The sequence below is a fragment of the Peromyscus leucopus genome, chromosome 20 (assembly GCF_004664715.2).
Source record: "Peromyscus leucopus breed LL Stock chromosome 20, UCI_PerLeu_2.1, whole genome shotgun sequence".
Taxonomy (NCBI): domain Eukaryota; kingdom Metazoa; phylum Chordata; class Mammalia; order Rodentia; family Cricetidae; genus Peromyscus; species Peromyscus leucopus.
This window is the reverse complement of record NC_051080.1, coordinates 37,061,057-37,087,800: the sequence shown is the minus strand read 5'-3', so window position 1 is coordinate 37,087,800 and position 26,744 is coordinate 37,061,057. Positions and strand designations below refer to the sequence as shown.

General features: G+C 51.8%; 1 protein-coding gene across 1 annotated transcript in view; it reads right to left on the bottom strand.

Moving 5' to 3' along the window:
• Mgat3 (beta-1,4-mannosyl-glycoprotein 4-beta-N-acetylglucosaminyltransferase) overlaps positions 1 to 26,053 on the bottom strand; it is a 41,076-nt gene extending 15,023 nt beyond the window's left edge. Inside the window, exon 1 of the mRNA XM_028871177.2 lies at positions 25,925 to 26,053. The gene's annotated coding sequence lies outside the window, so the exon portion shown is untranslated. The remainder of the gene's footprint in view (positions 1 to 25,924) is intronic.
• Positions 26,054 to 26,744: the final 691 nt, after the last annotated feature.

The following is a 26,744-nucleotide window of genomic DNA, read 5'->3' as shown; positions in this document are numbered from 1 at the left end:
AAACTCCAGGTTTAATGAGAGACCCTAACTCAAAAGATAAGGTAGAGAGTGACTGCATATGTGACGTGTGGCCTCTATAGGCACACATACATATGCACATGCACACATACTCAGGCATATATACTATATATATATAATAGGCATATATATATATATAACACATACACACCCCACATATAATAATATAAATAAACAATAAATAAATAAGGAAGCTGCCCAAGCCTTCATCCCAGGTCAATATCCTGCCTTCAATGTGCCTTGGTCTCCACTCATCCAGTTGGCAGCATATCCCTTGTAAACCCTTTGGGTTCCTGGAAATTCTTCGTGATTCATGGAAATCAGGCTCCCTGGAGCTTCCATGACTAATTCCTGTTCCTATCTTGGGATTAAAGTAGAGAAACTCAGTGTCTCAGGGCTCAGAAGAAAGTGAATACCTTGCCTAGTCTCTGAGGATACACAGGGTTCCTCCTGACTTGAAGCTTAATGATTTTGTGTAACAGCAGGCAGAGCCAGTAGTGATAGAACACAGTAGACTCCTGAAGTTCATGGGACTTGAGGAAAAGCTGACATTGGGTTAGTCCTTTCACATCTCACCCTTACTTAACCACTCCCTTGAAGAGTATGTATTGGGCTGGGCTCCCCAGAAATCACAGCTCTATATAGTTATTCAGTGTTGAGAGATATTCAATCACACTGTGAACTCTGAGTCTGCACAGGCGTTAACTAAATAAAATTAACCTTGGGTCAGGAGGCTGTGTTAGCAACTAGTTGACAGAAAGTATATCATAGAGCATCGAGGGCATGCAGGAGAGATAGAGACACCGGAAATAATGTGAGGTTTGGAGTGGTGCAGCCACTGCGCCTAAATTAAAACAACATTTTGCACCCAATGTGGGGCACAACAACATGGATGTGGAGTCACGCCAGCCAGCTCTGCCACAGTTGCCATCTGGGCCTCTTCACGTGAGTACTCACAGCAGGTGACTCCAAAAATCAGGCTCATGCTTAGAAATTGTGGGAGGGGCTTGAGTTCACCACTGACACCACAGACAAACTACTGAGAAGTCAGAGGATTGGGTGAGACACCTGGGAAGTCCTTTAATAGAGAGTTAAATAATATTAAAAAGAAAAATCTGCCAGGCGGTACTGCACACCTTTAATCCCAGCACTCGGGAGACAGAGGCAGGCAGATCTCTTGTGAGTTCAAGGCTAGCCTGGTCTACAAAGTGAGTTCCAGGACAGCCCGGGCTGTTACACAGAGAATCTTTGTCTTGAAAAACAAACAAACAAACAAACAAACAAACAAACAAACAAACAAACAAAACAAGAAAAATATTTCCCACATTAAGAAGGGGGAACATCGGATTGGGAATTTAGCTCAGTGGTAGAGCACTTGCCTAGCAAGCGCAAGGCCCTGGGTTCGGTCCTCAGCTCCAGAAAAGGAAAAAAAAAAAAAAAAAAAAAGAAGGGGGAACATCACAATGCAGGATGTGCTAGGACCCCATATAGTGTTATTATGGATGGTTTGAAACTGAAAATTTAAGTGAGGAAATAAATGACTTAGCTGGAATTGACATAATATCACTGTACTTAGTGTCAGTTTGGTAATTAATATTTAATCCTTAGAAAGTGGTTTGATAACTGTGCCAAATATGATAATTTGACTGATAAGATACAAGCTTTAGAAAGACTTACTACTGATAAGACATAAGCTTTAGAAAGACCTACTAATGAAAATAAGAAAAATACTCAGACACAGACAGAGAAATTTAGAGCAGAATCTACTTCACCATTGCATTATAAAACTGAAGAGGAATAGCCTAAGGTTATTAGAACGCCAACCTTAATTTATCCCGTTACCATACAAGAATGATCACCAGATGATAAGCACCCTCAAGGCTATGCAGAAGTTAACTGGGATTCTGTTATGTTAGATCCAGAAATGTTAGATCTGAAGAGATTTAAGGAAGCAGTCGTTTCATATGGTATGCATTCACCCTTTGTGAAACAGATGTTAAATTCATGGGCCACGAGGAACAGAATTATTCCACAAGACTGGAAAGATTTAGTTACAGCAGTATTGGAGGCTGGTCCTCAGTTACAATGACGATAGATAATAGTTTTTCTGAATTTGCCAAATACAAATGGACTAGACATTGTGAACGTAATCCTTACTTGATAATTGTTTTTATTTTTTTTAAAGATTTATTTATTTATTATGTATACAGAGGAGGGCGCCAGATCTCATTACAGATGGTTGTGAGCCACCATGTGGGTACTGGGAATTGAACTCAGGACCTCTGGAAGAGCAGTCGGTGCTCTTAACCTGTAAGCCATCTCTCCAGCCCCAATTGTTTTTATTTTTACTTTTTTATTTCGAGACAGGGTTTCTTTGTGTTGTTTTGGAGCCTGTCCTGGATCTCGCTCTATAGACCTGGCTGGCCTCAAAGTCACAGAGATCCACCTGGCTCTGCCTCCTGAGTGCTAGGATTAAAGGTGTGCGTCACCGCAGCCCAGTGATAATTGTTTCTTATTGTATATAGTTTTATCGTGTTAAAACCTTGTGTCTCAATAAACCAAAAAAAAAAAAAAACAAAAAAACAAAAAAACAAAAAAAAAAAAACCTCACATTTTCATTTAGATAATACCTGATAATTGTTCCTCTTGTATATAATTTTACTGTTAGAGTTAAAACCCTTCTTTTCTATTTAGACAAAGGGGGGAAATGTTGGAAGATATTCAACCACACTGTGGGCCCTGAGTTTGCATTTGCATTAATTAAATAAAATTAACCTTGGGTCAGGAGGCTGTGTTAGCAACTATTTGACAGAAAGTAATCATAGAGCATCAGAGGGCATCCGGGAGAGATAGACAGAGGAAGTAGTAGGGTGGGGCACAGCCACTGTGCTGAAATTAAAACAATACAGTGGTTGCTGGCCCATACATCATCCAGGTTCCCAAGCCTTTGTAGTGCCAGGGCCAAGCCACATGTCATGCAAGAGAATGAAGCCAATGGAAGCAAAGACTAGCCAGGCATCCTTCAATAGCTCACAGGCAAATCTGGGCACCCATTAGTGGATGTGTAGGCTGGGGTCCTGCCCCAGGATAAACACAAATATCCTGGCTGAGGAAAGCCATGGCAACCAGGTCTAACTCGCGGAAATTACTCCCTGGCTTACTCAGAGGGAGAGTCTGCTCCAAGGGAAAGGTAAAGTCAAGGGTATCAAGGATACCAGCCTCCTTGGATGGTCTTTGCAAATCCTGCTCACCGTGGGGCAGCTGCCACTGTGCCCCTATGTGGGTAAAGACATCAAAGTCTAGGGAGGCTACAGGGAGGGCAGTGTTTGTTCCAACCAGCGCTCTGCGGAGATGGTACCCAGACCACCCAGATCCCACAGAGGTACCCAGCTTCCTTGGCTGCCTAGTTCCAGGATGGAAGCCTCACTGATAGCTCTCAATCCAACACCTACCCTCAGGCAAGCCCCATCCAGGCTTGATACCCCAAAACCATCTGTACCATCTCCTTCCTCCAAACTCTCCACACTCAGCCTCACCTCGGCGTCCCGCAGGATGTCTCAGGACTCTGGCAAGTACTTGGGAGAGCTATTCTGCCAGGACTCTGCCCCTTCCTAATACTCCCTATCCAGCACATCAGCTTCTGGTCCTGCAGAAGCCCATGGGCAGCGGAGATACAGGACAAGTCTCCCAGTGCTGGAGGCCACACAACTTAGTCATATTCATAGGCTGGTGGCTGCTCAGCAGCTTTTATAGCTCCCACTGTGAGCAATAAAGCAGCGACTGTTGAGAGCCTGGACTTTCCATGACCTACCCATGCTAAAAGTGACAGTTACCACTCACCACAGCCTTAAAACATACACCAGGCATCAGCTAGGGACTTTCCACACGCTTCTCCCTCACTACTGTCATCAGAGATAGAGCCTACCTTCCCATTTTACACATGGGGAGACTGAGGCTCCGAGGAGGGAAGCAGCTGGACTCACCTGTGCAGACCCACTGCCCTCCAGGGCTTGAGACCCACAGAGCTCCCACCTAAGTGTTTGGAAAGTGGCAGGCCTTGGCCGTGGGCTCCAGGAGGCTGTGAACAGGGTGAACCTACCCAACTTGTCCCTGAGGATGACCCACCTGGCCAGGCTTAGTGCTGTTCAACAGCACACCCTGTGACATTGGCAATGTGCCTGGCCTACACTGTCCAATACGATACCTACTCACCACTTGTGGCTACTTGAACCTGACTGGGGAAACTGAGGAACAAACTTTAATTCTTGCAGCTACATGTACTAGGGGCTACTGTATTGAAGCTTGCAATAGATTGGGAGAATGGCGTCAGGGGAGGTCGACTGAACCAGCCCTACTGGAGTGATGGGGGCAGATGAGGGGACAGCCAGCCAGGATGAAGAGAAAGATCTGAGTGTGAGATGGGTGTGGGCTAATAAGGTCGTAGCAGAGTGGCGTCCTATACATTCTAGGTACCTATAGCAGGCAAGGATACAGCTTGGCATGATGGAGTATTAGGTAAGAGTCTGGAAGTGGTGCTCCCCACCCTGGGAGAGCTCTAGAGCTGCAGGCAGGAGTTGGGGAACATCTGGGAGGGCAAAAGAGGGAAGCAGAGACATGGGGAGGTGGATGTGGGGTGCTAAGAAGTACCCAATATACAGCATGGGAGAATAACGAGTGACCTGGAGCTAGGGTGAGATCCTGGGCACAGGATAGAAGAGGGTGGATGTGGGGAGGGAAGTGACCGTGGGCCCTTGCTCCGCACAGAGGCAGCCAGGGGCTGTACTCAGACCCTGCAGCCAGACTGCCAGGGTTCTCCACAGCTCAGGGCCTCAGCAATTCCTCAGTCATCATATAAGGACATAACAAGATCCATGTCACAGGAGAAACTTCAGGAGATTTTTATTTTCACAGCCGTGGAAATCAAACCTAACTCAAGCTTGCTAGTCAAGTGCTCTGCCACTGAGCCATCTCCTCCGCCCCAAACATTTATTAAGGGGCCTGGAACTGCCCGGCAGATCCAGCACCAGCTGAGCGTGTGAAGCCTGACATGGCTAAATGTGCCTGAATGTCTGGTACAGGAGAGAAACCAACACTTCAGAGGAAGAGAAGAGACACAGGACAGAAAACTCCCACAAGTGGACTGGGGAGATGGCGGTGGTGGCGCATGCCTTTAATCCCAGCACCTGGGAGGTAGAAGCAGGCAGATCTCTGTGAGTTCGAGGCAGCCTGGTCTACAGAGTGAGTTCTAGGAAAGGCAGAGCTACAAGAAAGAAACCCTGTCTCAAAAAGAAAAAAAAAAAATCAGGACTTGATGCTCTTGCAGAGGACCTGGGCTCTCTTCTAACTTTTTCAGGAACCAGGCACGCACATGTTACACAGGCATGCAGACAAAACATGCACGCGCGCGCGCGCGCGCACACACACACACACACACAATGAATTGTCTTAAAAAAAAAAAAAAAAGTCTGGCTAGCCTTTTTGTGCTCTATCAACAAAAGGATGAAGCCCAGAGAACGGCAGTGAACCGGCCAAGGCCACACAGGAGGTGAAACCCATGTCTCCTATCACCGTCAGAGAAGCCTGGGGTGAGGGGATGAAACTTCAGCCACCAGCTGTCTGAGGAACATCTGAGGGCAAATGACGGACAGATGGGTGCCCCATATGGGCCAGTAATGAATGGGCCTTTGCCACTCTACACACACACACAGCCCTGGCTGACTACGCAGATGGCCAGAGGGAACAACATTCCAGGCAGAACAGGCCAGGCATGGGGAAGGGTCCCCGTTCAAACCTCTTTGCAGGCCAAAGGTGGACAGGAGGTGGCCCAGCCCAGAGCAGATGTGGATAAACCAGAAGAACAAGTCATGAGTTACTTTAGGCCCCGGGCCTTAGATCTCTCAGAAATACGGCCTTCCTTCATGAGGATAGTCCCCTGAAGCAGAGCCAGGTTGTACTGTGGAGGTGTCCAATGCAGAGCCAAGTCCACTGGGCCTGGCTGGGGTACGGGGAAGGTAATCGATGGCAGCAAGAGGTCAGGGGGACATGAGGACTGCAGTCCCGGACACTGGTACTCTGCCTGGCTTGGGATGGATGAACAGGGTAGGATGGCACTGGGTTTGGGAGCAGCGGCCACAGGGGTCAGACAGAAGGTCAAAGCCCTCGAAGTACAGTTGAGGAGGCTGATAGACTTATGGGGTGAAGGAGCATCTTCTGAGGAGGACACATGCAGTCAACCAGGCAGGGGTGTGCAGACCGCGGGAGTGGGCAAACAGGAGGCTGCACCTTCATCCTCCTCCCGTCACGACCGCTGACTCTAGGAATACTGTCTACTGTCCGACACCGTGTGCCGTCCTCCTTCCTTCTGGAGGACAGAAGATCTGGCACACAGCCGGCTGAGGGCAGCCCAGCGCCCAACTGCAGTTCTCAAGTCATGGACCTCTCTGCCTCCAACAGGGGACCAGACCACCACGTGGGTCCCACCGCACCAGCCTACCCTGCCAAATATCACCTTCCCTGCCTGGGCTGCCTCAGTAGCTTGGACCAGTGTGAGCGCCCATGGTACATCGACTAGGCTGGGTTATAAGGATTGTAAAACCACAGTTCACAGAGCCCTAAGTTCTCTGGAGGTCTGAAGGGACAGTCAGCAGCTCCTCACTTCTACCCAGCATCCGCAGGAACTTGTCATCCTGGTCAGTACCACATGTCAAGTTGCCCACAGTTTGACATGGAGTAGGGGTGTCACTGGGACTCTAGGAAGTTAGACCTGGGCTTCAGGAGACTGACAGGGCCCTTCCACACAGTGAGACTCCTACCCTGACTGTCCCTAACAGGCCCTGTCCGTGCCTCTCTCTGGGAACCTCCTTACTCACATCCTCACCCTCCCTCTGTGTTTCACCCCAGCCCTGATCACTGGGAACTCAGGCCAGTGAGGGAGGGCCCCAAGGCTGATGAACTGGTCACTCAGGGGTTACTGTTTGCTTGCCTGACCCAAGCCTGTGTCCACAGCTCTCCAATGACCTGCAACTGTGGGGGGTATGGGAACCTTTCCTGAGACCACCCAGAGATACCCACTGCAGGTCTGCTCAGAGTATTTCAGTTTGCTCCCTACTACATCCTGACCCCAGCCACTCACCGCTACTTACAGGTGAGAGCCTGAAGCACAGAATCAAAGGATAAGCCTTGGCCCTCACCTTGGCTAGCTGACCTCACCCTAATAAGGCCTATGTGCTCCACCACTCCACCTGTATGGGGCCACGGCCTGGCTCCCTACTAGCCATCAATGCCCACCCTTCCACCACATGGTACCTGTCTAGAGGGCCCCATTCCAGTCCTAGTTTCTGGCTTCTATAGCAGTCGATTCCTTCCTTGGCATCCCAGGCCAAACCGGATGTCAGTCACGTGACTATGAGCCGATCTCAGCCAGGCCCAATGACAGCACAACTGTTTACCTGGACTGGCGTCCTAACTCCAGCTCTTCCCAGATGGGCACCTCGCTTCCCAGGCCTCAGGCCTCCTCATTTGTTGTTTGTTTGTTGTTTTTTTTTAAAAGATTTATTTATTTATTATGTATACAGTATTCTGCTTACACACCAGAAGAGGGCACCAGATCTCATTACGGATAGTTGTGAGCCACCATGTGGTTGCTGGGAATTGAACTCAGGACCTCCGGAAGAGCAGCCAGTGCTCTTAACCTCTGGGCCATCTCTCCAGCCCCAGGTCTCCTCATTTGTACAATAGGTAACCAGGCAGCTAGAGAGGCAGCCCTACTCCCCCAGAGGAGCCAGGTGCTGGGCAGGGCAGGGAGCATCTACAATTTCCCTTACTGGAGCTGTCAAGGGCCAGGTGCAGGTAACCAACCACAGACCTACCACCTCTGAACGTCCATCTATTCTCAGGGCAGAGCACCCAGAACCAAAGATAAAAACTGGAGGATGAGCCTGGCGGTGGTGGCGCACGCCTTTAATCCCAGCACTCGGGAGGGAGAGGCAGGCGGATCTCTGTGAGTTTGAGGTCAGCCTGGGCTACCAAGTGAGTTCCAGGAAAGGCGCAAAAGCTACACAGAGAAACCCTGTCTCAAAAAACAAAAAAACAAAAAAAACAAAAAAAAAAAAAAAAAAAAAACTAGAGGATGCGTATAGCATGAAAGCAAGCTCTCTGTCTTTCTGTCTGTCTGTCTGTGCACATGCATGTTGAGATGGGGTCTCATGTAGCCCAGGCTGGTCTCACACCTGTTATAGTCAAGGATGACCTTGAACTCTTTTATCTTCCAGCCTTGAACTTGCAAGTGCTAGGTTGGAGCAAAGTCTCCATGCAGAGGGACCCAGGACGACAAACCTGGGTCAAGAACCCATTCTGCCTCCTTTAGAAGCAACCCAGTGTCCACAGCCCCACGGTGGAGTGTGGACTAGGACCCCTCCTTCCACGGGAGAACTGAGATCTGTGGTTGGCCATAGATGAGACTTTAGAAGCTGAGAGGAGATCCCCAAGCAGCTGCTACACAGCCTAGGAGTCCCACTTTGGCCCAACACTCATCCCTCATCCTCTGTGGTGGACACGAGTCAGACCTGGGCTTAGCAGGCAGCTGGGCAGGGCTCCGAGCATTCACATTGCAGGAGAAGGGGCCACCATGCTTTATGCAGGCTTTGCACACGACACTCCACTCATGGAGGTTTCTCTCTCCGCTTCTACCCCTCTGTAAACCTCTGCCTCTCTCTGAGGCCGTCCCTAAGCCCAGCCCACTCAAAAGCCCCAGACTTTCAGTTAGATGGCTTGGTGGCCTCACCCTTGACCCTCCCAGAAGACTGTAACCACCAAGTCCTGCACCCCCACTTCCTAGAAAACCAGCTGACATACGGTAAATATCAGTGCAATAAACATCCTGCATATCAATGAACAAACAGGACACCCACAGGCAGGCTGCCCTGCCTCTCTGGATGTCAGCATCTCCATCTGCCAGATGACATGGCATGTCCTGGCCCAGCTGCCCACAGCCCCTCAGTGGGAAGGGGACATGGAGCCAAGAAGTGCCCAGTAGATGAGAGGCTGGACGGAGTTGAGGAGAGGGACAGTGTTGGGCATTCAGAACAGAAGAGGTCTGAGAGGGACCGGGCATTGGTGAGAGCGAGCAATTACTGACTAAGAGCTTCAATTAGAGCAAGGTGAAGCTGGCTCCTTTGAGCTTCTGCGGAAGCTGGGAAACCTCCAACACTCACCCAGCCTCATCCCACTCTACCTAATCACAGGCATCTTCAGGAACCCAGAGGCCAGTGGGGGATAAATCTGATAGGGCTCCTGCCCCTCAACTCCTTGCTACCCACCAGCCACGTAGCCTCCCACACCCAAAAAGGTGGCCCTGTCTCATCAGCAGTAGGAAATGAGAGAGAACAGGCTAATTTAAGAGTCATGCCAAGGCCAGCTCTGCCAGGAACTGGTTTCCACGGCTGTGGAATGAACAGCGGGGTGCTCCCTGCCCTAGAAATGCCGCAGCATACCATGGGGGGGGCCCTTGAGGTTGGGTAGCGGTTTAAGAATGGGTGTCTCAAGCCAGGTGGTGGTGGCGCCCACCTTTAATCCCAGCACTCAGGAGGCAGAGGCAGGCTGATCTCTGTGAGTTTGAGGCCAGCATGGTCTACAGAAAAGAGTTCCAGGATAGTCAGGACTGTTACACAGAGAAACCCTGTCATGAAAAAAAAAAAAGTGGGTGCTTCTCAGTTTACTGAGGCCAAGGTCAAAGGGGATGGAGCTGAAAAGAACATTCTGGACCCCTGCAGTGGTATTGGGGGGAAAGCTCAGCTCTCTGAGGCATCCTGGAGTCTGAACTCAAAGTTCAAAGCCTGGCCCTTCTCCACCCCCACCACCAAGTGACCTAGACAGGCCACGGAATACATTGAGCCTGAGAGTTCCTGTCAGCCACCCTCCCACTTCACAAGGACTAAACGGGATGACATCTAGAGAGCCTTGACAAAGACGCGCCTTACTAGTTCCTGAGATGGACTCAGTACTCCCTCTACATGTAGCCTCACACACCCTGTGCCTTACAGGATAAGATCCCTCTTCTTCTGAAACCCCAAAGCCCTGCTCACTGGCTTCCCTCTGCCTCTCTAGCAGCCCAGGGTCACCGCCATGTCCCTATCTGGCCACCTTCCACTCTCTCCCCATGGCTCATGGCACGTCACACCCAGAATGAAACCTAGCCTGCTCTGGCTGTCCACAGACAAGCTGGCTCCCAGGTCTTCTCTAGGTTCACCTTCCTCTTCCCTACCCTGCCTCCCCGGGACAAGCCCCAGCCCGGAGTCCTCACACTGGCTGTCTCTACCACCTGGAACACCCTTCTCTCAGCCTCTCAGCACCCTTCTCTGAGGGCTGGCAGCCTCTTTCTGTTGCCACTGACCCAAGGCCTTTCTGACTCCTGACCCCAACCTCCCTCCCTCCCTCCCTCCCTCCCTCCCTCCCTCTCTCTCTCTCTCTCTCTCTCTCTCTCTCTCTCTCCAGGTCTCAACCCCACAGTTCATCCTCGAGGGAGGTGCTAGGCCTTGTTTATGTCTCCCTGCCTTCAGGAATGTCAACCACAAGAGAGAAGGGTCATTTCTGCTCCCCACCCCCCATGACACAGCTTGGCTGAGCAGTAAACAGCCGCTCAGGACTAGAACTGAACAGTCCAGAGACCCAAGGAACCCTGGAGAAAGGGTTCACATATAGAGACAAGTGCTGTCTGGCTCCGGGGACGGGCCCAGACACTAAGTGCTCACACCTGAGGGAACACCCTCCCCGACTTCAGGGCCAAGAAAATCCCATTCCCTTCCCCCTCCCCCCTCCCCCTCCCTGGAAAGTCCCCTCAACCCCCACTGCTGAGATGAGCAGCCTTGCCCCAGCAGTGCCAGCCCCTCCCACGAGGCTCCAGACCTCCAAGAACAATGTACAAAGGGCCACTTTAGCTCCATCTCTAGCCCAGAGGGCTGGAGGAGGGAGGGGGGGTTTCCCTCCCCCTCCACTGTCCTCTCAGGACCTCTCTGCTAATGGAGTCAGGCCCCTGGCAAGGCAGCTTTGTTCCGGACATTGTCCTTGTGATGGAGAGGTGGGGCGAGGCACAGGGTGTGGCCCAGGCCCATCTGTACGGCAGGTGGTGGGAGCCTGACTGGCAGCTGGGCTATGGGGGAGCAAAGTTCAGAGCTGATAGAGGGATCTGGGCCCAGCAGCAAGAGGGGTGTGAGCATGGCTGTGGGGCGCTCAGCCTGGCTCCAGGAGGCAGGCTTAACCTCTCTCTGCAAGCAAGCTGCAAAGTGATCTAGGCGGGTTATTCCGACAAACAAGCTGATAACCTATGACCCATGCCTGGTACGGATGGTGGCTTTGGCAACTTCTTTATGCCTGTTATCTTTCCTTCTGGGGCCACTCAGTGATATGACTAACCAGGCAGCCACACACGCCAGGTCCCAGGAGGCCCCCTCAGTCCGTCCACTCCACAACCAACCTCCTTGACTATCACCCCTCCTGTGTCCCATGGCCTGCAGGGAATTAAAAAACAAACAAACAAACAAACAACAAACAAACCCCACAAAACCTTCTGCCTAATGCTGGCTGCTAAATTCTCCCAGTATCTCTCAATTCCTACCTACAAGGTCCCTCCTGGCTGGCAGACCCTGCCCCCTCCCCTAAACTTCTCCAGCCCAGGGGCTCAGTTGCCCTCCCCCAGAGACTCTTTCCTATTAACCCAGCCATTTTGGTTACAAGCCCTTTTTGGCTCATTTTGGCCACGGCTCCCGTTCCTCTCTCTTCTCCGATTCCCGCTTCTCCTCACGTGGCGCAGCTCAGTCTTGCTGGTCACGTTCGGTCAGGACCTTCCCAGATGCCTCCGGCTATGGTCTTCCTCATACCCACGATTAACCTTCTCCGCCATGCCTAGGAGCAGCCACGTCCTCCTTGTATTTCTTTTTTCCATTCAAGCACTCACCAACATGGTGGCAGGGCCTCTCTGAGGGACTTCGAACCAGGTCTCCAGGAACCAGGCAGGCTGGCATTCATCTTGGAGCCCAATGATCCGCAATCAGGCGACGCCAGGATGACAGTGGTGCAGCTTCTCTGAGGGAGTCCCAGTCCCAGGAACTTGCCTGCTCTTCTTCTTGTACCCAATGTCCTTTGGGGCGCCACCCCGCCCAGCCACACCTGAAGTCTTTGATAGCACTGTGGCATGCTCAGGTCTGATTGGCAGCTCAGAAAAAGTAGCAAAGGTCTTAGAGTTGCCTCCCATGTCACCTCAGGCTCTGAGCCCCTGGAGAAGTGGCTTCCCTATGGTTCCCTTCCAGAAAGAGGGACCGTGGACAGTGCCTCCAGTGTACAGCACAGAGTGAGCCACACAGGGCTGGGAGGAGCCATGGGGAACACAAAGGTCGTGGCCTTCAGGTAAGCACTAAATAAAATGGGAAGTTTTATTTTATTTAAAGATTTATTTATTTATTATTATGTATACAGTGTTCTGCCTGCATATGTCCCTGCCGGCCAGAAGAGGGCACCAGATCTCATTACAGATGGTTGTGAGCCACCATGTGGTTGCTGGGAATTGAACTCAGGACCTCTGGAAAAGCAGCCAGTGCTCTTAACCCCTGAGCCATCTCTCCAGCCCAAAATGGGAATTTTTAATGGGAAAGATATATGATCTGCCTTTCCATCTAGAAGGCTGGGAATGGAGGTGACTAAGACCTGGTGGTTTATAGCGTCTGTAGGGCCAGGCCATGCCCAACTCCCACAAGCAGGACTGGAGAGGGCTAATAGTCTAGGTGACCTGTGTATTATCTGTATGGCAAGAGGCTCCCCCAAGCCCTCCCAGGATGGGAGGTGACTAATAGTCCAAGAGACCCCTACACGATCTGTACGGCCAAGACCACACCAGAGCCCTCCCTAGGCCCTTAAGCTAATACATGTAGCCTGGCTCTAGAACCCATCTTCTTGGAAGAAGTGACATGCACTTCAAGTTTTAAGGTAATTGTGCCTCCTTGAGAACTATCACACCAGGGAACGTTTATTCAAATTGTGCTGCACTTAAATATGTCCACAATAAACTGCCCAGTGTCAGACTCTGGAAGTTTGAAGCAGCCCAGCTGAGTCACGTTGAGCTGAATTCCCTTCTCTCGTGGATTGCTACTCTGCCCTCTGTAGCGCTTTCAGGGACCCTCACACGTGGGGATGAAGAATGTGGGAAATCAGAAGGAATGGCTGGAAGAAGCAGTTTAAAATCCTCCTCATTGTGTCCACACTGTTGTTCCCAACTGTGTGAAAAAAATGGTCCCTAACTGGGAGGATGAAGCAGGGGACAGGCCTGTGGTGCTCCCCCGTGTCCAGGCACCTGAGCATCACCATGAACATGGTCCTTACAGAGCAAGTGAGAGCTGCTGGCTCTAGGCCTCACTATGTTCTGAGTTTCCTCCTTCCCAAATACTCTGGGCCACTCTTCGGCTCTGCTCTCTGCCTGAGGCTCTCCTGAGATGCTGGCCTGTCTGGCAGCCAGCTGTGTAGACCCAAACAGGGGGTGTTCTTGCAGGGATGCTGCCAGTTCCATATACACTTTCTAGCCCAATGAGTGAAAACTGTAGCTAAGTACTTCCCCACGCTATCAGAGCCTCTAAGGATGACCGGGCAGGACCCAGGGCACAAGGGAAGCTCAATATCATGGGAGGGTATTTCTGAGTGTTGGCAAGGACTAAGGGGCAGTCACTCCAGCAGCTTCTGCAACAGGAGCCTTGGGTCAGGATCTAACTGTCTCCTCCGGGGACACAGGAGGCCGTCCATCACCAAAGGGCATGGATGGAGCTGGAGCGATATCTCAACAGTTGAGAACACACACTGACCTTGTAGAGGAGCCGAGTTTGCTGCCCAGAATCCATGCTGGGCAACTCACAATAACCTGTAACTCCCTCTCCTGGCCTCACCTACACACACATAATTTAAAATAAATAAACTTTTTTTTTTTTTTTTTGGTTTTTCGAGACAGGGTTTCTCTGTGTAGCTTTGCGCCTTTCCTGGAACTCACTTGGTAGACCAGGCTGGCCTCGAACTCACAGAGATCCGCCTGCCTCTGCCTCCCGAGTGCTGGGATTAAAGGCGTGCACCGCCGCCCGGCCACATTTTTATTTATTTATTTATACAAAAATCAGGGCTACCATGCAAGGGCTTTAGGGGCCAAGCCCACTACTCATGACCTCCATGAGACTACCACTCAGTTAATTCTCGCCCCATCAATTACTTAACTTTCTCACCTGGAAGGCGCAGTAAATGCTAAAAGGTAGGCATCTAAGTGCTTACATACCCGAGTAACTCTGAGAGGTAGAGGCAGGAGGATCAGGAGTCCAAAGTCACATATCAAGTTCAAGGCCAGCCTGGGCTACATATGACCCTGTCTCCAAAATAAAAACAAAAAAAAAATGGAAAGGAAGAAAGAAAGAAAAGAAAGAAAGAAAGAAAGAAAGAAAGAAAGAAAGAAAGAAAGAAAGAAAGAAAGAAAGAAAGAAAGAAGGAAGGAAAGAAAGAAAGAAAGAAAGAAAGAAAATTGTTTCCTTGCACTGGCACACACTGGAGCCAGAAATGTCCTATTAAGGGTTCCCACAGCCAGCCACAGGGCAGCTGCCCACAGCTGTAGAAGGTACCAGAACCAGACGGAGGCGGTAGCTGTAATGGGGGAATTTTTCTTCCCTCTTGCCTTTAGAAGACGAAACTTCATTTTTCTGTTATGACGGTTACTTATACACTTTAGAAAATCAAAAAACAGCCAAAGAAAGAGGGCAACATGACCACTCTCCTGCCTGAGTTCTTACAGGCTCCCCCCACCCCACACACATTTTTTTTTTTCCTGGAATAAAACATCCCCATAGATTTCCTGCCAGCTTTGAGCAACATGCATTTTTCTCTATCAGACTTTGTCCTTCTGCACAGGAGAGGGCGGGAACTCAGGGCCCTGGAACTCCATCTGACTCGCTCCTCATCCACCCCAGACCTGACCCGGACCCTGTGGAGAAACTCCCTGGCTTGGGGACAGGGACAGTATAAGGAATATAATGGTACAGAAAGCTCTGGGCTCTCACACATCACCAGGACCTTTAGCCTCTTCTTGTGGAATGCTGAATAAGTCCTGAGTGCCACAGACCTCAGTGTTCCTCCTGTACAAGGGGCAGTTTTATGTGGCCATGAAGCCTGGAGATTGCCAGCTCAGCCTCTTCTCTTGGCTGAGGTGACAATCACCTGGGCTCAGCTTCACTTTTCCTATACGCTAGTCTGTCCCATCGCCCTCTCCCCTTGCTGTGGAGACACAAGGAATCACAGGTAAGCCTTGTTGCTGGCCCTCCACCCTGCAGTTCTGGCCAATCCTCTTGTTTTGCTCCAACAATACTTCCACCAGGCTCCCTCCTCACTGCACAATGCCGTTGGCACACGTACCCTACCTTCCCCCCTTGCTGGCCCTGGGGAGTAGACTAGCTTTCTGCAGGAGCCTCAATGATACATCAATGGACAAAGGATACGGAAAAGAGGTGGGACAGGGCTCTGGACAAAGGGACAAAAGCCAGCAATGAAAACAAGGTCCTGGGTTCTTTTTCTTCCCCCCAGACAGGGTTTCTCTGTCTGTGTAATAGCCCTGGCTGTCCTGGAATTTTCTAGGTAGACCAGGCTGGCCTTGAACTCAAAAATCCACCTGCCTCAACCTCCTAAGTGCTGAGACTAAGGGCATGTGCCACGACTGCCTGTCCTCAGCTCCTGCATTTCTAAGGTGAAGGTGCTGGTGCACTCACCCCAAGAACTTGAGGCACACCATTCGTCCACAATGCACGTGCCTGGGGACCGTGGTTTCTGTCACATTCCCCCCAGCAGTGGGTACTGTAAGGATTCTGTCCTTAATTACATCATCAGCCTGCCAAGGCGTCCCAGCCTAAAAAGCGGGTGGACCCTCTGTGTGTCCCTCTCTTTCCTTTCCGCTCCTTCCATCCATCTGCCCCCACCTCTCCCAATAAAGCTCTAAAAAAGGTAACCATGGCTGTGATTCTTCCAATCAGCACTCTCCTCCGCCGGCATGGCCACAGTGGGCGGCGGCCAGCCTCAAGCAGCGCCCTGTTTAACCAACAGGTACAAGTCACCAGTCTGTGCTACAGTACCGTGGTGACCTGTGAGGCCCTAGTCAGCCCTCGGATGCCTGGTCGCTAGAATCCCCTGCATGGAAATGTGCCAGGTGGCCTTTGGAGTGCATTTTCCGCCCAAGGCTGGACCCAATCGCAGAGGCCTTTGGTCATTCTACCAGACCATTCTACAAAACTGTAACCTCCTGTTCAGCTCCTATGACCTCTTCCAAGTTAGCCACACTCCAGCTCACACTCTGGGAGCACGCAGTACGACAGCGGACTGCCTTTAAATGGTTTCTGAACCCAGGCTATGACAAGTCGGGAAGCAGAGCTGTCTCTCCTACCCACTATGGAATGCTTTGAAAGCAGCAAAAAGAATACCATGGGCATGGCCACTATGCAGACTCTTTCTACAGCACCTCTCCCTGCTCCTGTGACGGCTCCAGCTTGAGACTCAGTTTCCACACAGTGAAAGGAGAATTATCCTGGTACCATTGCCCGGGACTCAAGAGATACGAGAATGACAGCACTCAAGAAAGACATGCACTGGGCCCGAGACATGGCTCTGCAGTTGAGAGCCCATGCTGTCCTTGTAGAGACTAGCTGTTCCCAGCACCCACATCAAACAGCTCATATGTACCCATAACTCAGCTCCCAGGAATCCAACACCCTTTTCTGGTCTCCTCACATACTTGCACTCACGTACACAGACATCCTTGCACACAAATAATTAAAAAAATAAGCCAGGTGTGGTGATGCATGCCTTTAGTCCTTTAATCCCAGCACCCAGGAGACAGAGGCAGGCAGATCTCTGAGTTTGAGACCAGCCTAGTCTACAGAGAGAGTTCTAGGACAGCCAGGGCTACACAGAGAAACCCTGTCTGGAAACAAACCAACAAAAAGACTTGGGGGCTTGAGCCTGGTCACTGTCAGGCTCATCACAGGATATATAATATATATAATAAAAGAAGGGCTGGAGAGTTGGCTCAAAGGGTAAGAACACTTGTTCTTTCAGAGGACCTGGGTTAGACTCCCAGCACCCACATAGCAGCTCACAAACATCTATAACTCCAGTTCCAGGAGATCCAGTGTCCTCTTCCGACCTCCATGGGCACCAGGCACACACAAGCTGCACATACACACATGGAAAAAAAAACACTCATACATATAAAATAAAGAAATCTGGGGCTGGAGAGATGGCTCAGGGGTTAAGAGTGCTGACTCTTCTTCCAGAGGATCTGAGTTCAATTCCCAGCACCCACATGGCAGCTCACACCTGTCTATAACTCCAGTTTCAGGGGATCCCCACACCCATGGCAAAAACACAAATGCACATAAAAATAAAATAAAATATATTTTAAAATAAAATATATTTAAAAAAAAAATCTGAAAAAGCGGGGAAAACTTTCAAAAATAAATCTTAAAAAAAAAATGAATAATAAAAACAAAGAAATATAGCTCTGATACAAAGCGCTTGCCTCACACAAACAAGGCGTGAGTTCCACACCCAGTACTACAAAAGAAAGAGAAAGAAAGCCCAGGATGGACATGATAGCCAGCCCACACCTGTAAATTCCAGAACGAGGGAGTTGAGGCAGGAGGATTAGAATCTGTTTGAAGCCAACCTGGGCTACATAGTAATTTCCAGACCAGCCTGGCTACAGTGTATGCCTGTATAAATAAATTAATTAGTAAGTAACAAATAAAACTCTAGTATGTTGGTCCTGTGAACACTATAAATATGAGTTATAACCATTCAGGTTCACAGTACTTTGTGTTAATGGTAGGTCCGTATCCCACTCAGAGTTCTGTGATGAGCCTGACCGTGACCAGGCTCATCACAGAAATCTTTTGTTTTTGGTTTTTTGAGACAGGGTTTCTCTATGTAGCCCTGGCTGTCCTGGATCTCACTCTGTAGACCAGGCTGGCCTCAAACTCAGAGATCCACCTGCCTCTACCTCCCCAGGGCTAGGATTAAAGGCAAGCGTGAGCACCACCTGGCTAAGCCCGGAAATCTTAATGCTGGTAACTTAGTGAGCAACCCACCAGCAGCAACCACAGGAACCCTTGGGGAACCTGACCAAAGCCGCAGCTCACCTGCAAACAGCACAGGAACCAATGGAAACATTGTAACAAGTTACTTGTCAACTTTTAACTACTTTTGGTAGGCTCATTGTCTTAGGCCTCTCCACCAAGTTTAATTGCCCCTCCCTGATTGGTCCTATTTTTCAGCCTATTCCCATGCCACACACTCAGCCAATGGAACCCAGATAGTGACCTATAAGTTTGGGCTTCCTGAAGGATGCATTAGCATTCCACAGAAAGGAAGAGACAATAGTGTTTAAACCTCGGGCAGGGAGGTTGCTCCAGTCCTCCTCCAGATTCAACCTGAGGCTACTTCAGACTGAAAGACTGTATTATCTTGAAGGCCTTCGGTCACTCTTCTATGGCTGTGAAGAAGCACCATGACCAAGCCAACTCTTAAAAAGAAAGTATTAAAGCGGGGCATGCTGGTGCACGCCTTTAATCCCAGCACTCGAGAGGCAGAGGCAGGCGGATCTCTGAGTTCAAGGCCAGCCTGGTCTACAGAGCAAGTTCCAGGAACGCCAGGGCTACACAGAGAAACCCTGCCTCAAACTCCTCCCACAAAAAAAAAAAAAGAAGAAAAAAGAAAAGCATTTAATTGGAGATTTGCTTATAGTTTCAGAGGCTTAGTCCATTATCATCACGGCAGGGAGAATGGCGGCAGGCAGGCAGACAAGGCGCTGGAGAAACAGCTGAGAGTCCTACATCCTGATCCACAGGCAGCGGGAAGACAGGGAGCAGGACTGGGCCTGGCACAGGCTTTTGTCCCCTCGGTGACACACTGCTTTCAACAAGACCACACCTCTTAATCTTTCTCAAACAGTGCCACTCCCTGATGATCAAGCATTCAAATCTATACGCCTAAGTGGGCCATTCTCATTCAAAACACCACAGCCTCTGAGACTCCAGCTGTCGGTTGCCAACAAGAGGCAGTTTCCAGCTTCCAGGTGTCAAGACTACCCATCACCTCAAAGACCTGCTCTTCTGGTCGTCTTCCAAAGCTGTAACACCTCTCAGAGCTAGTTCTCGGTGGTTGGCATCCTGAGGCCTCTGAGAGCTTTGAGCTGTATCCTCTCAGAGCTGTCTCCACTTGGCTGGCATCCCACTGAGAATAAAACCTGATTCATTTCAGTCCCGTGTTGTATTGTTATCGTCTGCCCACTGTATTCTTTGAGGAGGGTGGGACTAGGTCCTAGTTTGGAGACAGGAGACAACTCTACAGACCTCCTCACCGGCTTGTGGTCAGGAACACCTTCTAGATCTTTTACCCATGCCGGTCATGTTGTGTCCTTTCCAGGAATGGCCCTCACTTGCTGTCCTTGCAATCACATTCAGTAAATGTTTAAGGAATACTTACTGAATGCCTTCCACCCGTGAGGCCCGGTGCCAGCCCCTCCCATCACCTGCAGCTCTCCCTGTCCTCCTGTTCCTTGTGGCCATCTCCAGTCAGTTGCCGCAATACCCCGACCACCAGGAGCTACCCACAATACAGGCAAGCTCGGAGATCGGCCCAGACCAGAATCAGCCTCCAGAAGAGGCAAAAGAACGTCCAGAAATAGCGTGGTGAATGAAGGTGATTGGAAACTGAGGCCAAGAACAAGCAAGAGGGCCAGAGACATCGTGAGGCAGCCTGGACTTCACGGGGCCAAGCAGTGGTTCTTGGGAGTCCTCGGACCCTGCAATCTTCAGCATAACATTTTTAAAGCTGCATGGACCAGGAAGGTAGCTTGATGGTAGGGCACTTGCCTAGCAAGCCCAGGGCCCTGATTTCTATCCCTAGAAACAGAAATCTTACATAGGGCCAGGCCAGCTAGATAGCTCCGTAGACAAAGGCACCTGCCACTGAGTCTGAGTTCAGTCCTGAGTTCAGTCCCCAGAATTCACATAGCAGCAGGTGAGAGCTGACCCCAAGCTGTCCTCTGTCACACACACACACACACACACACACACACACACACACACACACACACACAGAGAGAGAGAGACAGACAGACAGACAGACAGACAGACATCAAACTTTTATTTTGCTTGCTTTTGAGAGAGGCTCTTACTATCCAACCTTGGCTAGCCTGAAACTTGCTATGTAGACCAGGTTAGCCTGGAGCTCACTGAGATCCCCCTGTCTCTGCCTTCCGAGTGCTGGAATTAAACACCCTCACCACCATGCCACACCACTACATTCTTTTGTGGGTTCCCAGCTCTGCCACTGAGGGGCTCTACCAAACAGCCAGGTAGAGCCTGGTTAGTATGTATCCCACCCTGGCAGGGGAGGCCAGAGATAGACATGGGACCAGCTATAAGAGAAGCATGCACCAAAGGGAGACTAGCCTGGAGGCTCTGCAGCTCGCTGCTTGGGAAAGGTTCATGCAGGCCCTTGGGAACCCACAGAGAGAGAAGGGACAGGTCTGAAAGATCAAGAGGACTCAGACAGAGAGTTGGACAAACGGTCCCTACAAACGGAGTGCAAGCCCAATCCTACGACTTCCTGGCTGTGCGCCTCCCTTCCAGGCATCCCATACTGGCCCACGGGAAGAACGCTCATGGCTGCGCCCAGGCGTTTTGCCCGCTGTCACGGTGAACACACACAGAAAGCATCTGGCCCTTAGGCAGTGGGAAGTATCCCAAGAACAGGAGGAAGTCATTCACTGGGAGGTGCGGCTGCAAGGACACCTAGGTGGCCGCTCATCCTGATACCCTGAGTCCACAATGCCCATTTAGACCCCTCAGTTCCAGGCTGTCACTTCTGGAAAGTTCCAAGCTGGGAGGGGACAGGACAGCACACAGGCTGTCCAGGCCTTCTTCTCACAGAGGACTCCACTTCAGTGGGAGCCAAACTTTTATGACATATAACCTCTAAGTTCATAAAACAACGGAGTAATTACGTATGTGAATGGTCTCCATTGCTTCAATTTTATGTTTCTAGAAAAAATGAAAACAAGTAAGCCAACAGAAGCATTTCCACTTGAGGCAACATAAGCAAAATTACTTTAGGATCCTACAGGAAAGTTTACAAACTTTCTAGATATGAGAAAGGCGGAGGGGCCCCAGGTCTGCCTCATGCTAGACCACAGGAGAGGTCATGGACAAGTAAGCCCTACTCTTGTCTCCTTCTGAGAGGTGGGGACAGAAACTCCTCTGAAACAGGGTCCCTGTGACCATCTCTCTGTATTTTTGTTGTTGTTTGTTGTTTTTGTTCTTCGAGACAGGGTTTCTCTGTGCAGTTTTTTTGGTGCCTGTCCTGGATCTCATTCTGTAGACCAGGCTGGCCTTGAACTCACAGAGATCTGCTTGGCTCTGCCTCCTGAGTGCTGGGATTAAAGGTGTGCGCCACCACTGCCCGGCTATCTCTCTGTATTGTGAAGCTGCCCTTGGGGGCAGTGTGTGTGTGTCAGGTTTCTTCATCAGGGATGCAGAAGGGAGAGAAAAGGTCAGAACACTGAACACTTGGCTGGGAATCATTTGTTTATGTATCCATTTGTGCATTCACATTTACCACATTTGCCAAAGGCTCCTCAGTATAGCCATTGTTCACTGACTATTTGAAAACACATAACAACGAACATCCCAGGGCTGGAGAGATGGCTCAGTGGTTAGGAGCACAGGCTGCTCTTCCAGAGACCCAAGTTTAGCTCCCAGCACCCACATCAAGCAGCTCACAAATGCCTGTAACTCCAGCTTCAGGGGCTCTGACACCTTCTTCTGGCCTCCTTGGACAGACACCTGCACACACAGGCACACATTCACACAGATACAGACACATACACAGAAGTAACACTGAAAAGAATCCATACACAGACAGGAGCACACAAACATGCCACGGCAGGAGGCATCTGCTCCGTGGCTCTACAGAAAGAGCCAGGACTCACGTGGGTTTCCCTGACACTGTGAGGCCCAAGCTATGAGAACAAGGATGAACTAAGAGTTGTACCTCAAATGTCCCCCTCTGCAGGGGGACTTTTGTGGTACTCCTGGTATGGGTTACTGTTAAGTACACCGTATACACCTATTCACATTTCCACAGCCAGGGGCTGAGCCATGCAAGTATGAAGACCAATTCAATCCCTAGTATCCATACTTAAAAAAAAAAAAAAAAGAAAGGCAACACACACAGTGCCTGCACACTGCCTATAATCCTAGTGCTGGAGAGGCAGGGATGGCGGATCCCTAGGGCTCGCTGGCCAGCCAAGCCAAGTCCGTAGCTCAGAGTTCAAGGAGAGACTTCATCTCAAAGTAAGTAAATAAATAAATAAATAAATAAGGTGGCTGGGGTTGGACTAATGGTTCAGCAGTTAAGAGCACTGACTGCAGTTTGGTTCCCAGAAGTCACATGACAACTCACAACCATCTGTAACTCCAGTTCCAGGAGATCCAGTGCCTTCTTCTGGCCTCCGGGAGCACCAGGCACCCGCATGGCGCGCAGATATACATGTAGGCAGAACACCCAGTCACATAAAATAAAAGTTTTAAAAGTTAAAATGAAGTGGGGTTGTTGAGGAAGACACACAATGTCAACCTCTTGTCTTTACATGTAGGCATATATGCGTGCACACCACCATGACTATACTTATACAAATTTCCACGGGAAGGCGTGCACACCCGAGGAGCTGTGTGGACACAGATGTCAGCAGCACAGAGGGCGTTGGTCTGACCTGAGGTTAAAAGCTGGCATTGTGGAAGGGGCATACGAGGAAGCTGCTGATGGGCAGGAAGGGGGTGCTAGGGGATGAAAACTGAGCTGTCTGGAGCTCATCTCCAACGCTCTTAGGCTAGAGTGTGGGGGTTCAGATGGACCCGTCTGTAAAACAAAACCAAACCAAACAAGAGTATGGCCAGGCCAAGATTGAAGAGAACCCTCATGAGCAAAGGTAGACCAGAAGAGAGATGTGCCAGCGTGGGGGTGTCTCCGGAAAGGGTTCCTAATCTCCTGGTCCTGCCCCTACTTTCCATTGCAGATCAGGTCCTGTAGGGTGGACTTCTGCCCCTAGCCCAGAGGCCTGCCCAGTCCCTTCCGGTAAAGCTATCACCTCTGGCTCTGCCCGGCAGCTCCCCAGATTCATCTCATCAACAGCTCCTGAGTCCTTTTCTCTTTCATCAACCACCATTACTAGGCACCTCCTGAATGTCTGTCTAGGTGTGGAAGATGGTGTGTACCGCCTCCCTTTAAGAGCTCCTGTTAACCAGGGCTGGGATGATTTGCACCAACACTCATCACCAGGGGTTTTATTTTACCAGACAGCCAGAGATGTCAGCATGCCCATCTCCCCTGCCTGAGTTTATGACACAGAACGGCAGACTCCTGACCACAGGAACATTCACAACCCATGGAACAGACTGCAAAGCTTCCAAGGCTCACTCTAAGAGGGCGCAGTGAATGCCCAGCAGAAATCATACTAAGCCGCTCAAATGGTAACATAGGCATTGTCCCCATTTTAGAGACAGGGAAGCTGAGGTCGGCGATATAGTCACAAAATAAGAAGTGCAGAGCTGGAATCTTAACCCGGCTGCTGGATCAAGAGTCTGCTTTAAGTAGTTAGGCCTGGGTTCCAGGCAGCCAGCACAGGACAGGGACTGATGGGACCTCCTGCCCAGTTAGATATTAATCTAAGAAGGTCTGTCTCTTCCCAATCTCTACACCTCAGCTGAACGAAACGTGTTCCTTGGCCTGGATGTCTGAAGAAACTTCTAGGAGAAAGCCAGGGTCTCCATGTGGAGAGTTAAGACTTGGCTTCAGGAAGAGGGAAAGGATCATACAGTATGGGGAACAAAAATCATTTGCACTCAAGGGACAGCGTGGCACACCTCAAGTCTCTTGCTGGGAGAGGACATACATTGTGGTGGGGACCAGAGGGGCCAGAAGACTATCTGCAGACCATCCTCCTGCCAGCCATTCCTGGCCACTCACCTCCCAGAATCCCAGAAGAAATTCCTGCGCAGTTCCCTAGCAAGCCCTCGGCTCTCCCTTCCACTGGTCCTCCCATGATCCTCAGCACAGCCTGCCCTCCCCATGAAACTGGCCTCACAGCCAGCTGGCATCAGATGGCCTCATTTTACAGGTAATAATACCAACGCAGCAGCCAGCAATTTCCCAACACGGTTCAGGTGCCAGGCATCCTCCGTGCCTCATCATTTTCAATCCTCTCCAAAATCCTGGGGGGTGGGATTCTCTCCACTCGACGGAGGTGGAAACTGAGGCTCAGAACACCGACTTCCTGGAGTGAGACAGCTACTACAGCAGCCGGGCTAACGGATGGGCAATGAGGAGTCCTGACCACAGGACACACAGACAGATTCTCCAAGGAGGCAGCTGAGGCAGTTTGCTCAATCCCTGCCGAGGACAGCTCCCCGCTGTCCTCAGGAGTTAGTACCAGCTTCCTGGTGTGACCTTCCACCTCTTCTCCATCTGGCCCTCCTGTCCTGAAGCCTTGGCTTCCCTCTCCAGCCCCTTCTACTCCCCAGCTCATTTCTCATGATGGTCCAGTGCCCCACTACCCTGCACCCCATCTCTCATCACACCAGGGATTCACACCTCTAGGCCTTTGCTCTTGCCATTTCTTCAGTCCTGGGAACTCTTCCAGCTTCCTGTCATCTAGTCCAGTAGGTTCTTTCTCCCTAGGGCAGAGAGCCCCTCTTTCCAACTTTCCCAGGACCCCTGCCTATCTCCTTAGCATTGGGCAGCACTAACCCTAGAGTTGCCAGCTCCTGGAGGGAGAGAGCATTTTCTTGCTCTCCCTACCATCTTCACGCTTGGCTCAGTGCCTGGACCTTTAATAACTGTGTCCCTCCAGGTGACAGGCCAATCCCCTATGAAGTCATATCTGGACCCATGTCCCAGGGATGCTAGGGGGCCATAGAAGAATCCCAGTAGGGAAATGTTCCTGCCTTCATCCCCCTTCTAGGGTGTTCTGTAGGGCAGGGAGCATCATCAGATCTCAGGCCATCAGAGCAGACTGGGGCACAGCACCTCTGCTTCCTGCGCCCCAGCTCAGGCACCCCCCTACACACACACACACACACACACACACACACACACACACACACACACACACCAGCACAACCAAGCAAGCTCCCCTCCCCACCCCCGGTTCCAGAACTATTTGCAGATATTTATAGCGCCCTCCCCCAGCCAGGAGCTCTCCTCCGCCCTGGACAGTGCAGTGCAAAGAGAGGGAGCCCCCCCCACTCCCCAGTAAAAGACGGGGAGGGGGCCCCTCTCACCGTTCGCTTTTGCCTGCTCCCCGCTAAGGCAGCTGTAGTTACAGCTCCAGCCACAGCCCCCGCACCCGCCCAGCACCCCGACCGACCGCGCCTGGGCCTCGGCCAGCCACCGCAGCAGCCGGGGTCGGGGGTGGGGAAGGCAAGAGCTGAGGCCTTGCGCCCCCCAGCCCCAAGCCGCGCAGGAGGTGGAAGGGAAAAGGCGCCGCACAAAGCACGGCTGGAGCCCCGCGCCTTGGGACGCCCCCACCCCACCTCCAGTCCAGTCAGAGGAGGGGGTCGCCGCGCCAGGCTCTGCCCTGCGGCCAGGGAGAGCTGCAGAGAGCAGGCGGGTGGGGGCGGGGGGCGCCGGCTAAGCAGCCCCCCACATCTCGCCCCTCCTTGGCTCCAGGCCCCCGGTCCCCGGGCTGCGGGACCCTCGCGGGGGGCGGTGGTAGGGACCCGGAGGCGAGGCCTGGGGCGCGGGGAATGCAGGGCTGCGGCGCGGGTCCCTGGCTCCAGGGTCAACTCACCCATCGCCCGCTGGGTCTTAGCAGCGGCGGCAGCAGCAGCGGCGGCGGCGGCTCCGCGGCCCCCGGGGCCCCCGGCGGGGAGATGCTGGCGTCCGCCGCAGCCTCTCCTCGCCCCATCCCGGGCTCCGGCGGCGGCGGCTGCAGCGGGCGCCCGGCATCGCAGGCAGCACGGCTCCGGCCCGGCCCGATCCCCGCCCCCACCCCACTTCCACCCCGTCCCGCGGGCCCCGCGCGGCCGCTTGACTGCACCCTGGGGCGGCGGCGGGGCGCGGCGGCGAGGCCGAGCGCTGCGCTGGAGGTGCCCGCTCCCGCCGGCCCCCGCCCCGCCCCCGCGCGGCCGCGTCCCCTCCCCCTCCAGCCGGGCTCGGCGCGCTCCGGGCCGGGGGCGCCTGGACCGCGGGCTCCCGCCGCCTCCCCGCGCCTCGCGTGTGTGCAGCGATCGGATGCGCGAGTGTGCGCGTGCCCTGCCTGTGACCGTGCGTGCGCCGGCCCACGACCCTGGCGTCCTGTGCGGGTGTGTGTGTGTGTGTGTGTGTGTGTGTGTGTGTGTGCTGTGTAAGGTGGGGCTGGCCAGAGTCCGTGTCCGGCTCTGCGTGTGCGTGGACCTGTGTGTCTGTGTTCTGCAGCGTGTGGCAGGTCAGCCCCTGTGTGCGCAATGGACGTGTAGATAGATCCGTGCTGTGGTGTGATTGTGAGCACATTGTGGCTGGGGGCACAGGCCTCCTGTGGTGTGCACATGGTTCCAACCACTGTGACTAAGTGTACATAGAGCTGTGGCCCCATGCAGAGGCCTGGTGGTGGGCAAGTGTACAAGACACAG